The sequence below is a fragment of the Macrobrachium nipponense genome, chromosome 20 (assembly GCF_015104395.2).
Source record: "Macrobrachium nipponense isolate FS-2020 chromosome 20, ASM1510439v2, whole genome shotgun sequence".
Lineage (NCBI taxonomy): Eukaryota > Metazoa > Arthropoda > Malacostraca > Decapoda > Palaemonidae > Macrobrachium > Macrobrachium nipponense.
In genome coordinates, this window is record NC_061089.1 from 50,815,601 (window position 1) to 50,832,039 (window position 16,439).

A 16,439-nucleotide genomic window follows, 5' to 3' on the forward strand; every position below is an offset into this window, starting at 1 on the left:
AAAGGATCACAATCCTATCCAGCCCATGGAGGAACAATCCTCCCAGAGGTGCTCCCCGAGGTGGAGGGAAGTTTCCAAATGCCGGTGGGGAAGCGGGCCTGAGGATGGACCCACCACAGAGGCTAAAGGCCTCAGAGACCTACTTACCCCGGAGGAATGATGGTTTCTGGCCAGTCCCAGCGGGCTGAGGATGGCCCAGACAGTCTAGGCAGTGGGATCCCACCATCAGCCCTGGAGGGAATGACCACAGAGGCTAAGCAGGACCCGATCCTATCCAGCCCATGGAGGGAACTCCTCCTCAGAGGTGCTCCCGAGGGGCAGGTTTCCTGCCAGGTTGGGAAGCGGGTGAGGATGGACCCACCACGAGGTAAAAAGGCCAAAGGATCACAATCCTCTCGTAGTAGCCATCTTGCTTGGTGAGACGTACCCGCGTGAAGTCAGATTAATCAACAGATATCACAAGTTTAACATACGACTAGAATTTGAGAAATATCTAGAAGTGTTCGTGAAACTATCGGTGATAAGATTAGTGTGAAAATAGTAGGATAAAGCGTCTTCTAAGTTAGTTTAACAAGTGTAATACTGAAATCAGAACAAGATGGCAGTAAGTTCCAACTGCTGGAAGAGGTGGCGTAATTTAGCTTGCTTGGCGGATTCGCAATACGATGAGGTAGCAGGAAGGGAACTGGCATTTCTCATCTATGAAATCAGCAACAGTCCTAACCAAAAAGATACAAAAGCATTCATAGATATATTAGAAGGATATAATCCTTCAAACTGGAACAAATCTAATGAAAACATCTTGAAAATAATTGAAGAAGTTCCAAATAAAATCCAAGTGGTCAAGAGACTCATAAAGAAAAAATATACATAAACCAACATATTCCTACCAAAAGAAAAGTGGGAATAAGGTGAATCTTGTGAATATCCTAATTGATGCATTAGGAAAAAGAATGCCAAAAGCATGCAAACTGTGTAAGGTTTGGTATAGCATAGTCAATTCACAAAACCTAATCAGAAAATGTGCTGCATCCAACATTCCGACCCATCCACAGTGTGCTGAGGTAATGCAAGATTTGAGAAAAGATACAAGAATTTTTTGTTCAACGTCTATCATGGATAGACAATGTTATTAAATCAAGATTGAATGTACAAATAGTTGAGGATGAAGAAGAAGAGGAAGAGGAAGCAAAGAAGAAGAAAAAGAAGAAGAAGAGGAAAAACGGAAGAGAAGTAAACAAAAAATGAAATGACAGAAAAAAATAAGGAAAACAAAAAAGAAACAAGATAAAAAGTATGGATGCAGAGATACTCATTGATACTACATATGAGGCAATTAAAGCAGCATACTATCAGAGAAATAAATTACGATATGACAACAGAAAAGCAAATCCCGAAGAGGCTCTACCCAGATCTACACAATGACGGGAAAGAGGAAAAAATAGACAAGAAAGACAAAATCTGCAACCTTTTGAAAAGAGGGAATTGCAGATTTGGAGAAAGATGTTTACTACCAAACATCCTAAGGTATGTCAAAACTATGAAATATATGGTAAATGTGCATACTTAGATGGCTATGGGGATGATTGCAGAGATCTGCATCCAAAAATATGTAAAAACCTAAAAGAAGGAAAAGGATGTAAGTTCGACAAAAAATGCAAATATATGGCACCCTGTAGCCATGAATCATAATCAAATAAATAACCAACCAAGTAATAAAATCCAAAATAAGAAAGAAACAAATAAAGAGAGAAATCAAGAATATCAGGTAAAAGAGAAAAGCAAACCACCAATGAGATATGCAGAGGTGTCAGCAAAAAATTTCAAAGCATCAGCTCCGAAATTCTACTCAAGAGATAATAACTGTATTTATTATGCAAGAGGATATTGCAGACGGAGAAAATTGCAGATTCAGACACAAAATGAATAATTATGATGAAGGAAGATCAAAATATTATGGAAAAGTTGGATTTTTTAATGTCAGAATTCTGGAAATGAAAAAAAGAACACATACCAGAACAGGAAAGAGACATGGGAAAATCCTTATTACTACCAATATTAAATGAAGGAGAAAACACGCAAACCATCATAGTGATGAATGCGCAGGGTTTAGTTACGAGTAACTCAAAAAGAAAAATAGAGTACTTAGAAGAACTTACCAAATGAAAAGAAAATAGATATAATGAATATAAGTGAAAACCTGGTATTCCCAACCAAGAGACTGGGAATGATGATCAAATAAAAGGGTTCCCAAACTTATAGATCAGATAGAAAAAATAGGAATCAAGGGGGAACCGCAATATATGGGAAGACAAAAAACAAGGAAAAATATATGAGAAATATAGTAACTCAGAATGTGAACTAATAGCGGTAGAATTTGAATCTGAAAAATTGATGAACATAGTAATATATAGACCTCCTAATACTAAAGAGTTTGACTTAATAATTGAAAAATTGGATGATATATGTAGAAATCACAAGGACTGGACTATCCTCCTATCTGGTGACTTCAACTTTCCTTTCGTAGAATGGATGAAAGAACGAGAATAGGAGACTGTGGTTGTACTTATACATATAAAAAGAGAGTAATAGTAGTGCAGAAGATAAGAGGCAATTTGAAAAGCTATTAGATATGCTACTAGAATACAACATTCAACAAGTAAATCACCTGCCAACAAGAAAGGAAAATACTTTAGACCTAGTATTTGTGAACGAGATGAATTATGTTAAAGAAATAATAGTTTATAATGCGAGTATTTCAGATCATAATGTCATAGAATTAACAGTTCATTCCAAAGCAAGTGAAAATAGAGATAAGCAAGAAATGAAAAAGTGGAAGGATATGGAAAATACAATTCTACAGTAAAAATATAAAAATGGTCAGAAATTAATGAAGAATTAAACAAAGATTGGGATAACACTTTTCGTAAGTGATGACATAAGGGTAAATACGGAGATATTATATAAAATATTGGAGAAAATAGTGGATAAATATATACCGAAGAAGAAAAGTAAACATCATTCATGCATACCAAGAGACAGAAGGATCTTGTTCCAGAAAATCAGAAAGTGGAAAAAAGGTCTTGCAAAAGAAAAAAATGCATGGAAAGTTATAGAACTAAAAAGTAAGATAGAAAATGCAGAAACAAAAGATTATACAATCAAAAGAAAATGAAAAACGGGACTTGGAAGAAAAAACCCTATTAAATATCAAGCAAAACCCCAAACTATTATACTCATATGCGAAGAAGATGAATAAAAGAAGAATAGAAATAGGCCCTCTGAGAATTGAAGGGAGATTAACGAATGAAAAAAAGGAAATTTGCAACATACTGGCAGAACGATATAAGAGAGAATTCACCCCTAGAATAGATAATGAAGATAATGATATAGAAGTAAGGGACGAAAATAGTGAATATTTAGCTGACATAGAAATTAATGAAGCTGATATTGTGCAGGCATTAATGAAATTAAAAATGGAGCTGCTGCAGGGCCGGATGGAGTCCCTGCTATTTTGTTAAAGAAAGTAGTTCATTCTATCGCAAAGCCACTTGCAATACTATTAACGACAAAGTGTAGATACAGGCAAGATTTATGATGAGCACAAATTAGCATATATCACCCCTACTTTCAAAAGTGGATCAAGACTAGAGGCAAGTAATTATAGGCCTGGGTGAGTCTAACATCACATATTATGAAAGTGTATGAAAGGGTAATGAAGAAAAATATTATGAAACATTTAATAAAAAATAATTTGTTTAATATAGGACAACACGGTTTCGTACCCGGAAAAAGTACACAAACCCAACTGTTAGTCCACCGTGAGAACATATTCAAAAATATGAAAAGCGGAAATGAAACAGAGTGGTTTATCTAGACTTTGCAAAAGCTTTTGACAAAGTAGACCATATATATTAGCAAAGAAAATTAGAAAAACACAATATCGTAGATTAAAGTAGGAAGATGGTTAAAAGAATTTTTACACAACAGAAAACAGATAGTTATTGCAAACGATGAGAAATCGGATGAAACCAAGGTAATATCCGGTGTGCCACAAGGTACGGTGCTAGCTGCAATATTGTTTGTTATTATGATTGAAGACATAGACAGTAATGTTAAGGATTCGGTAGTGAGTAGTTCGCTGATGACACAAGAATAAGTAGAGAAATTACTTGTGATGAAGATAGGAACGCTCTACAAAGAGACCTTAACAAAGTATATGATTGGGCAGAGGTAAATAGGATGGTATTTAACTCTGATAAATTTGAATCAATAAATTATGGAGACAGAGAAGGAAAGCTATATGCATATAGGGGACCTAATAATGAGACAATCACAAATAAGGAAGCAGTTAAAGACCTTGGTGTGATGATGAATAGGAACATGTTATGCAATGATCAAATAGCCATTCTGTTGGCAAAATGTAAAGCAAAAATGGGAATGTTGTTACGGCACTTCAAAACAAGAAAAGCTGAACACATGATTATGCTTTATAAAACATATGTTCGTAGTCCACTTGAATATTGCAATATGATATGGTACCCACACTATCAAAAGGATATTGCACAAATAGAGAGTGTACAAAGGTCCTTTACAGCTAGAATAGAAGAAGTTAAGGACCTAGACTACTGGGAAAGACTACAATCCTTAAAATTATATAGTCTAGAAAGGAGAAGAGAACGCTACATGATAATTCAGGCATGGAAACAGATAGAAGGAATAACAGAAAAATCTCATGGAACTAAAAATATCAGAAAGAGCAAGCAGAGGTAGATTAATAGTGCCCAAAACTATACCAGGAAAAAATAAGGAAAGCACACAGAACATTAATCCACTACGCACCGCATCGATAATGCAGCGTCTATTCAATGCGTTGCCAGCTCATCTGAGGAATATATCAGGAGTGAGCGTAGATGTGTTTAAGAATAAGCTCGACAAATATCTAAACTGCATCCCAGACCATCCAAGATTGGAAGATGCAAAATATATCGGAAGATGTACTAGCAACTCTCTGGTAGACATTAGAGGCGCCTCACACTGAGGGACCTGGGCAACCCGAACGAACTGTAAGGTCTGTAAGGTAAGGTCCTATCCAGCCCATGGAGGGAACAATCCTCCTCAGAGGCTGCTTCCCGGAGGAAGGCAGGTTTCCTGCCAGGCTGGGGAAAGCGGGGCCTGAGGATGGACCCACCACAGAGGCTAAAGGCCAAAGGATCACAATCCTATCCAGCCCACTGAGGGAACAATCCTCCTCAGAGGCTGCTTCCCTTCGGAGGAAGGCAGGTTTTCCTGCCAGGCTTGGGGAAGCGGGCCTGAGGATGGACCCACCACAGAGGCTAAAGGCCAAAGGATCCAGATCCTATCCAGCCCATGGAGAGGGAACAATCCTCCTCAGAGACTACTTCCCCGGAGGAAGGCATGTTTCCTGCCAGGCTGGGGAAGCGGGCCTGAGGATGGACCCACCACAGAGGCTAAAGGCCAAAGGATCACAATCCTATCCAGCCCATGGAGGGAACAATCCTCCTCAGAGGCTGCTTCCCCGGAGGAAGGCCGGTTTCCTGCCAGGCTGGGGAAGCGGGCCTGAGGATGGACCCACCACAGAGGCTAAAGGCCAGAGGATCCCGATCCTATCCAGCCCATGGAGGGAACAATCCTCCTCAGAGACTACTTCCCCGGTAGGAAGGCATGTTTCCTGCCAGGCTGGGGTGGGGGAAGCGGGCCTGAGGATGGACCCCACCACCACAGAGGCTAAATGCCAAAGATCCAGATCCTATCCACCGCCCATGGAGGGAATCCTCCGTCCAGGAAGGCGCTTGCCTAGCACCATGTCTATATTTAATTTGCTGCTTAATCCCCGGAGGAGGCGGAGCAGGTTTTTTCTTCTTGACTAGGCTGGAGGATGGACCCACCACAGAGGCTAAATGCCAAAAGATCCAGATCCTATCCAGCCCATGGAGGGAACAATCCTCCTCAGAGGCTGCTTCCCCGGAGGAAGGCAGGTTTCCTGCCAGGCTGGGGAAGCACGCCTGAGGATGGACCCACCACAGAGGCTAAAGACCAAAGGATCCCGATCCTATCCAGCCCATGGAGGGAACAATCCTCCTCAGAGGCTGCTTCTCTGGAGTAAGGCAGGTTTCCTGCTAGGCTGGGGAAGCGGGCCTGAGGATGGCCCCACCACAGAGGCTAGAGGCCAAAGGATTCTGATCCTATCTAGCCCACGGAGGATAAAATCCTTACAGGCTTTCCTGCCAGGCTGTGGAAGGGAGCCTGTGGAGGGCCCCACCATAAGGGGCAGGGGAAATCCATGTTTATCAGCTTATTAAGGAGTCTGCTTTTCGTGTATCACATAAAGTTGAAGATTTTCAGGAGCAGTTTATATGCAGTACAGGAAGGCTTCAGGGAGGATATCCTGTTTATGAGAGAGAGAGAGAGAGAGTGTCGCACAGTTTGCGCAATTAGGAGACAGCAATATACGTTTGTATGTTCTGAGTTTTACTAGATGAAAGAGAGCGAGAATATTGCTAAGGAAGAGGAATTGCCAATAAAATGTCTTAGGATTTTAGTGTTTTTCATAAGCGGATTACTGTGTATAAACAATTACAATGTGAAGGTTCCCTCTTATTGGAGTAGTGCTATCATTGTGGACATTACATAAAGATCTAAACAGTGTCCCTTCGCGCCCCTAGCTGCTACCCCTTTAATTCCTTTTATCGTACCTCCTTTTACTCATCCTTTCCACTTCCTCCTAACTGCAAGGTTTTCCTCCTGCTACACCTTTCGGAACTTTTTTTACTGTCTGTTTCCGCTTCAGCGCTGAGTACGCCAATAGGTCCTAGCGCTTGGCCGAGGACGAGGAAATGGTCACAGCTGCGAGTGAGACGACTCCCATCATTGATTTCACTTTCATACAATTAGGCTGCAAATTTTATAGGAGCATGTCATCACTGACTTGAAAATAAGCATCTTTTCCCTCCATGGTTGTTGCCAGGTCAGGGGGCACCGCTCTAAGTTAGGTTAAGTAAATAAGTATCTTTTCATTCCACGACTGTTGCCAGGTCAGGGTATGCCGTCCTAAGTTTGGTTAGGTAGATAAGATCTGGTTAGGTCAGGACCTGGCATTATTGGAAAAGGTTATTTCCATTTACGTATAAAAGGAATCTGTCCCGGTCTAAGACTTACGAGAATCAGTCCGATCCACTTGAGTAAAGTTATTCCGTGAAAAATGCTTATTGGTCGTTGATAGTGTAAATATGAATCATTATACCAACATTTGCGGCAAAAGCTTTGTCAGAAATGTAGTAGAGGAAGGAAGACCTTGGCCGTGTAATTTCCAGATTTCCAAGATATCTGGTCGAACTGGAATATCTGCTGGAATATCAACTGGAATATCCGCGGATTCACATCTAGAGAAGATCAGGCAGTCTGGCATGCAAACTATTCAATTCCCAGAGAGAGAGAGAGAGCTCTATTCTATTTGCAATTCAGTGGATGATATTGCATAATTTCGCCTTTCAAAAATTAAGTGAGTTGCAATTATATAAGAAAACTCATTAGCCATTGCAGCAGGAGCAAGCAGCAGCAGACTTTGCTATGTGGACTTACCCACCATACATTGACTTTTAATTGACGTTTGTATGATAATAGGCCATACATGCTGTTCATCTCGGTCACGAAACTGTCTTCCGCAGGGGATGACAGGTAATAACCACCTCATTGAATTTTCATTGGTCTGAGGAGCAGTCGAGTTGGTAGTAGTGTGTCACTTTGCTGCTGCTTTGAGCGTGCGTCTGTCAGACGCGTGGTGTATGTGTGTGTGTGTGTACACTACCTTATTTCCCCGTGGGAGTCGGGGCAGTACTGCTGTTGTGAAAAGATGTCGCAGACAGTCAAGTATTTATCTTACGATTTTCATCTGATTTTTTTTGACCTGTACAGAGCACTACCGTGCTTTTGGAAAATACGAAGTTCGGATTATTCCAATCCAGTAAAAAGACAAGCAGCTTATGAGCAATTACTGGAATTATGTAAAAACAAATAGATAAAGATGCAAACAGCTTTTGTAAAAGCCAAAACTGCCAGCCTTTCATGGTATCTTTTGACTAATATAAATGAGTTTTACAATTAATTTGTAAAACATTTTAAAGGATAAACGTGGCGATAAAAACATTAACATTCTTAAACGACTGTGAATTTCACTAGTAAAACATTTGAGAGGAAATCTGGCCATAATGATCGATATCACCTTTCATCGATATTCAAATTCATTCATCTCCAGAGTCAATTTAGATTCCTGTTATACGAAGTAAAGTATGTTTAAGAATGATGCATTCCATATCACCTTGAGAGAGAGAGAGAAATATTCTGAAATGCAGGTAAAACTTTGCTTTGGTTAAATAAAATGAAAAAGCTGAAAAACATATTGTATATTCAGAGGTCCTCCTAAACTAAATGAATGGATTCAGTTACCCGATTACTGTACCTGAAGCAGCAATAAAATTAGGAACACCCCACCATCATCAATCATTCAAATAAATCATTTCTATAATCTTCCGGGTTATTTTCCTTTAATTCTTTATTTAAGTCATATGGTAAAACCTCTCTTTATTAGCCATGGTTTCACCCATACTTTACAATTTTTCTTGCATATTTCATGTTCGTATTCGTCTTGCAGGAGTGCTATTATCATTATTGCACTTATCTTCCTTTTACTTGGTGCCATGGTTTAAAAACACTCACCATATCAGGACACTACAGGACTGAAAGGAACACGGCCACTGCTTATTAGCTCTGCCCTCTCAAAATATGCGTAGAGCAAGTCTTCTGCGTGTATGGGCAATACCCAAGCGGACTGGAGCGCGCGCTAATCCCGACAGGACAAACCCCAAGCCAGTCGCGTATGTGTATGGCCGCCTTAAGGCGATACTTTTGCATTTTTTCATAAACTTCTGAATATTAGTTCCTCACTTTTGATAAGAAAATAACGAGTATAATTTGAGATTTTTTTATTCATTTTTCCCTAGGGCTCGCCCTCCCCTGGATATTGCTGGCGCCCCCAGGTTGAGAACCACTGGCCTGGAGTCTAATCCAGGATTTTCGACATCTTATCACGAATACCAACGTAATGTTCCAATATGCTGTAATATGACTGCAATACAGCTACTCAACCATTAAAAATTTAACAATTAACCTAAGCCTAGGTTAGATTAAGGAAACCTATTCTTACCTCTTTGTGCACAATGTTGACTTCTTTCAGGTAAGTAGCCTACACTGCAGTACTGTGGGTTGCATTTGCACCAATCGAAATTGAATGTGAATGCAATGTCGAAAAACATTCTGAGTTCGATTGCAGTTCAAGAAGGCCACAGTCACACGTACAGTACATGGAAATTAGACATTCAGGTTCGGCGACTAACCAAGGTATCTAGAGGTAGCGTCATCCCAATTGACCACTGTGGTAAAAAAAATAAAATATGATTTCTACCTATTTGTTTTTTTTAAGTTTCGCTATAATACAAATAGCTTCTTAAGTTTAAAGTAAAGTTTAAAACTTTTTTTATATTCCAGATACTGATACTGACAATAATAAAAAAAAATAAAAATAAATTAAAACAAGCCGTAATTGAAAACTACTTCTTTGTCCTGATTGGCTACTTATTAGTGACGTCACCAACCTCCTCTCCATTTACACCATATAAGCAAGACCACCGAGATGCTTCCATGAACTAAGCTGGAATGGAAAATTCCTTGTAAGGGTAAGGTGCCAAAATTCCTTGATTTTCCTCGACAGCCATTTCATCTTCTTTGATTTCTTCCTTGACTAATTTTAGACATTCACATAAAGAAAAAAATAATAGTTGAATACACTTAACTAATTTCAAATACTTACAGTAAATTTCATTGAACAATTGGGGATAACTAAATAAAAAGAAATATACATCTTATTACGTTTACTCTCAGAAACGAAGTACATGGGTATCCAGTTTAAATTCAGAAAACGTGAAAAAGAAAAAAATCATGCCGCTGCCCTTTCTCTCACATGTAACCAATTACTATAATATCTTTTTTTTTTGGGTGGGGGTGGCAATATGAAACCTATGCAGATTTCTATCCCTTACACTCAGGAATATACCTGAAATTACTCGAAATATTTACAAATAAGAAAATAATGAATATTAGGAAAAGATTTTAGAATAAGAAATGAGATATTTAAAGTGAATCTTTCTGATTCATGATACAAACATAATAGATTCTTGAATAGTGTTCTACAGAATATTTTTCAGAGTTTAGCAGTTTAACCATACTAATTACTGGTAAACTTAACGGCTTGCATTTTTCCTTGCTTTTCTTTTTCTATATCATAGTCGTTCTCACTACTACTGGCCATTTTTGTTGCCACCTGAAAGAAAGGCCGTGGAAAAAAGGGTAACTTCTCCATCCCATAATCAGGCAATGTCATTTTCACTTAGATCATGGCAATACGTATCAACTATAAAGTTGATTATGCAGTTAATCATATGGATCAACAGTCAAAAGATTTTAATTTTGTTGTAAGTAAGCATGGCCATTTCATTGTGTTTATGAATCACCTAAAATGGGCTTGAGAATTTATCTCTGAGTAATAACCGTCTGCTTTTGGAAAGAGGCAAAGACTAACTGAGACACTTGAGTATTGCAACTTGAGTTATGAAACTTCAAGAGATGGTGCGTTGCCTGGTGTGTACAGGAATGGGACAAATATCATTCAGGTGCAAACGTAATGAAACAGGCAGTGGAAGATGAAGGCATAGTTGTGCAATAATGATTTGATGCCTAGCTGTTTGAAAAAGAGAGAGCATATAAGATTCTCTGATGATAATGTAATTTAGCCAATTTAGGCTATACTTGTTTAGGATGCATTATATATATTTCAATTCAATAATATAAGGTTTTTAAGATAATCATGAAAATTTCAGAATAAAAAATTTCCTTGACAAATCCTGGAAAACACATTAAAATTCCTTGAGAATTCCCTGAAATTTAAAATTCCTTGAAGTTCTCCTTTATGACCCTAAAATTCCTTGAAAGTGGAAACACTCCATACTCGTCATCTTTCAGTTGTCAAAGCGGGAAGGCGGTCTTTTTTAAGTATGTTGACATTTTAACAAATTATGACTTAGGTATAATCACCTTGAGATTAACGTTCTCCAGTGACTCTCCAGACAAGGGTCAAGGAGTCGAAAATGTATACAACAGGTGATTTTCTTTGGAGCTGTTTGCTAGTGTGAGCGCCTCAAAAGTCCCACAGGCCTGACTTACCAATGACTATTATACACACAGTTTAATATACAATGTCCTGTTCTTCTACATATTGCTCTGATGAAGTTGATGACGAAGGAACTTGTTGTGAAATGTGATACATGGTTCCATTACAGATATTCAGTTATTGAGGACAAACACAAACGTACTTCGGAGTGACAACATATTACACATCTGTAATCATTGCAAGAGACCTGGGCAAAGAACACACAAAAAACACATTGAAGATAAACCTGAAGAAATAAATCAAACAGATATACTAGCCAAGTTGATTCAGGATTCGGTTCCGAAAACTAGTAATGTAATTATCAATTTAATGAAATTCAAAACAAAATTATTGACATTGATAAAGATGTATAGATTATGACAAACATAGACAAAACTTATGCTGAATCGGCTTATCACAAAAATAAGTGCTTCTGATCAAAGCTACAAAACGCGAGATCAGCCTCAGCAAACAAGTAACAGAGGTAAATTATGAGTGAAAACATAAGGCGGCGCCGGCCGAACAAGTTAAAACGGCAAGAGATGGTCACTTATTTGTAAGATTTCAAGACAAGACAAACTTCGAAAAGGCAAGACTGGAGATTCAGGAAACCAGCAATATATCAGTGAATGAGAAGGGTAAACCCAGAATAAAAGTAGAATGTGTCCCGAAGGATGAAAATGACATTGTCAATAACAATGTAAAGAAAAATCCCTGGAATAGGGCGACCCGAACGTTGAAGAAAATGAAAGCCGGAAATGACAAATATATGGCACTTGTCAATGACAATGCAAAGAAAAATCCCTGGATACGTAATTTCATTCATGAATAGGGCGACCCGAACATTGTAAAGGAAATGAAAGCTGGAAATGACAAATATATGCACTATATCATCAAAACAAATACGAAAGGTTCTCTACTAAAGGTGACAAGTTGTGCACACTGTATATAGCCGATGGAGAGTATACGACTGTTTATGCCCTATTAATGCTGTATGTGTCAGAAATTTGGTCATAGTGCAACATAATGTAAAAAATGAACCACTTAAGCTTGCCCTAAATGTCGTGAAAATCACAAATCAAATGAATATGCCAATAACACAAAGTGTAAAAAATTGTGTAAAGAAAGGCCACGGTGATATTAAACAAAACATATGGTGACAAAAAAGTACGCATTTAAAAAGAAAATTGTCCAAGGCGGAAAATAATACGGATCATGGCTTTGACTAGTGAACTTCTGTGCAATTTAATAAGCATACAGTCCGTAAGAAATCAAACCAACACCATTAGAAATCTTATAAATTAATACAATCTAGATTTAGGCATGCTAACGGGGACTTGGCAAAGGAATAATATAAGTAACTGATTATTCTAAACTAGACGTAATGATGCCTGGGTCTCAACTTTTATCATCTACCGAGAGAAAACAAAAACGATGGTGGAGTGGGAATCTTTGCAACAAAAAAAAAAAGTATACAAAGCATCTATAACGGACCAAAATGTGTCCAGTACATTTGAATACATCAGCACTAAAATTACACACACAAACAAGCATACAAATCATAAATTATAAACCACCACCAAGCACAAGTAAGAGATCGTTCCTAGGTGAATTCAGTGATCTTAACTCGTTAGCTGATAACAAAAATATACGTACTGATGTGTGGTGACTTCAACCTACATCTAGATGAACGGTGAAAAACTAAATCAAAGAGTTTATAGTTACTTGAAAGCCACGACTTCTTTTGTGAGAAAACGGGAATGTGAGCGACGTGCAAGTGGAGCCTGACTGTGTGCTATCTTTCCAATACGTAAGCTAGTTACGTTTAGTATATCCAGAAAGGCTTTTATCACTCAAAGAAACAAAACCAACTAATGGTGATGAATTTATTGTTGAGAGCTTAAAGAAAATAAGAAAAACAAGTCAAAGTGCAAAGTATAATTTGAGGAATACCTTAAAACAGGCAATCAAGTGTAAGCCGTTTTAGTCTATAAAAAACTACCGTCAAACTACGATGATTAATGTCCAGAAGTAAAATAAATAAAAGTTACAGAAAACGCCAAATGGTTTAATAGTGAAGTTATGAAAAAGAAAAGAAAAATGGAAGATTTATGGAAGCATCGAAAGAATCAAGGAGTGAAAATTGTTATACAGTGACCAATTTCCACAAACCCGAAATCAGTACAAATGTTTAGGGAAGAGAAAAAATCCATGACAGCCGGAGTCGTCTTCTTCCTAGCTTTAAACCCATTTTTCTATGGGGTCACCGTTATGAATGGGTCGTCTCCGTCGATTTTTGTCCTGTGCATCGTTCTCGTTAATACCTTTCCATAACATATCTTCCCCTACACAATCACACCATCTCTTTCTTGGTCTTCCTTTCTTCCTTCTGTCCCGCACTTCCATTTCCATCGTGTCTTCCTAAATGATGTTCCTCTCTTCGTAACAGGTGTCCATACCATTGAAGAACTTAGCCGGAGTATTGGGACTCAAAAAAGAAAAAGGTCTACTTGGTTTAGCTAGTGACTACAAAAACATGGCCGGTAACTTTGTGAGCTACTTTGAAGAAAAAAAATAGAAAGAAACTGTCATAGCTTAAATAAGGTGGACCTTCCAGATCTCCAGGTGACCACAATAAGACAAAGCAAATGCGGTAAATCTAAAGAACTGAATATGAATTGTGGCAGAATCACAAGATAAGCAAGCAAGACCTCCCACATTTACTTTAACCACTTCTGGCTTACAAATTTGTTTCCCCCAGCTACACTTTCCCCTTTACGTTACTAATTACCAATATGACACCTGGTTCAGCTTAGGCAAAAAAACGCAATCTCAAATGCATTTATTCACCAGGAAACTAGATACAATCAGGGTAAGAAGCTGTGCTTTCAACACAGTATGACCATTGAAAAAAAACTCCAGGAGCAACCCAATATGCAACAACGTCAACACTGTCACCAACAAACCGCTAATCCAACACAAAAAACACCAAGTGCCAAGACTACACACCAACCCACACACAAAAAAAAAAAAAAAAACTAAACTAAACAAGCACCTAAACTACACATCCACTCAAATAAAATAAATAAAAAAAAAACACGGAACTCAACTACTGAATAACCTCACTGACTGACTGCTTCTGACTCCGACTCTTGACTCCCTTCGCTAACTGACTGACTGTGACTGACCCAAATGCTCGGCAACCGAGCCACTTTCAACGAGACAAACAAGCAGTTCACTCAGCAACTAACCGTTCATCATTCACACCCTTACTCTCTCACACACAAGCGACCCTTGAGAACGTTGTCAAATGCAACCACTACATCATTCCTCCATAGAATGACATATATCTATATTATTTGTTATATATATATATATAGATATTATATATAGATATATATATATATATATATGTTTTCAACCTACTTATGGAAATTACAGTAATTTCCTTTTATGACAATTTTTCACGCTGTCCTGCCATTTGACTTCTTAAGGCTTCCTTTTCAAGTCGATAAAATCTAGATATATAGTGGTTTCATTGTCATAATTTTTCATATCATTATAGCCATTTAGGTTGCACTGGTGTGAGAGGTGGACAAAGAGGCAGGTAGAAGTGTACTGATTTTTATTACAGTCAAGGGAAATATAAATATACAGCATGCGGACGGAAATGTGGTCACCGACCCGCGAGAGTGTAAAAGTGGGTCGGCGAGACCCGATTTGTGTTTCTTGAGAGACATAAAATACAATATATAAAAGTACACAATATATGGTTATACAAGCTTTATACAACTGGCGGAAAGCCCGCTGAATGCTCTCTCGGAGGGAAGTAAGAACAACGCGAATGATGAATTATATACGAGAAAATTATGAATAAGCGTTGTCCTTACAAATACTCCCCCCCTAAGACAATAATTTAGGTTATGGTTGTTGGTTGGCTGACTTCTTTGTACTTCGGGTAGTCACTCGCGGAAGCGAGCTGGGCGGCGGAGGCGCCCTCGGGTGCGCGATATCAGTTGCTGTGGTAGATTCTCGGGAGTTTCCGGGGACGGGATGCCTCCCCTGAGGTGATCCTCGGGGGGTTCGACCGTCCTTCCGAGGGCGGCCGCAGCTACGGCCGGGAGGTTTGGCGATCGAAGGAGTCGCTTTTTTTCCGAGGAAGATTGAGGCGGCCTGTGGAATCCGCATCTGCGAGGTCCCCGTCCATGATGAAGGCTGGTTTCAGACGATCGATTGTGACCGTCCTCGCGACCGTTGATGGATAAGAGATATGCCTTGTCAGTGCGTCGTCAGGATTGCGGGAAGGGACCGCGGTAGGGTCTCGTTAGAGGCGGGCGGCGGGCGTCATCCCTGACGAAGACGTGCTTGCACGATGATAGGGCCTTCGGGAGGAAACGTTTGGTTCTGTCGGAGAAGGTTTTGACGCAGGGCGTGAACTTCCCGGCGGATTCCCGAAGCCTGGCGATGGAGACGTCAGTGTCGTCGGCATTGGTCGGGAAGAACTCGCCAGGGACTGTTAATGGCTCCCCGTATACCTTCTCTCCGCGGGTGATGCTTCGCCGTTCGCCCGCGGGGCAGTCCTGAGACCGAGGAGGACCCACGGTAGTTGGCTCTTCCAATTTTCGTCGGTGCAGCGCACCATCAAGGAAGCCTTGATCGAACGGTCTCTCGGAGGGAAGTAAGAACACGCGAATGATGAATTATATCAGAGAAAATTATGAATAAGCGTTGTCCTTACATGGACTCGTACATAGTCTAATTTTCTTTAAGCATTTCACTCTGAATTCCAAATTTTTTCAATTCAGCCTCTGCCTCCTAAGTTTTGATATGTCTTTTTTTTTAGGTTTTGGTTTCATTGAATACGAATTTTTAGGCCAGTGACATATATATACTGGAATGACGAATTCTGTCCTTATTGGAGAAGTTTTTAGGATTGATGGTCCCCTTCAAGTACTTTCGAAATTACTTTAATAGTATGCAAACATTTTGTACACAATAAATGGCCCCAATTTACTGTTTTATATATATATATATATATATATATATATATATATATATATATATATATATATATATATATATATATATATATATATATATTCATCAATTCTCAGTAATGAGGGGAACACTTCATGTAGGTATAGTAGATATGTTAGGT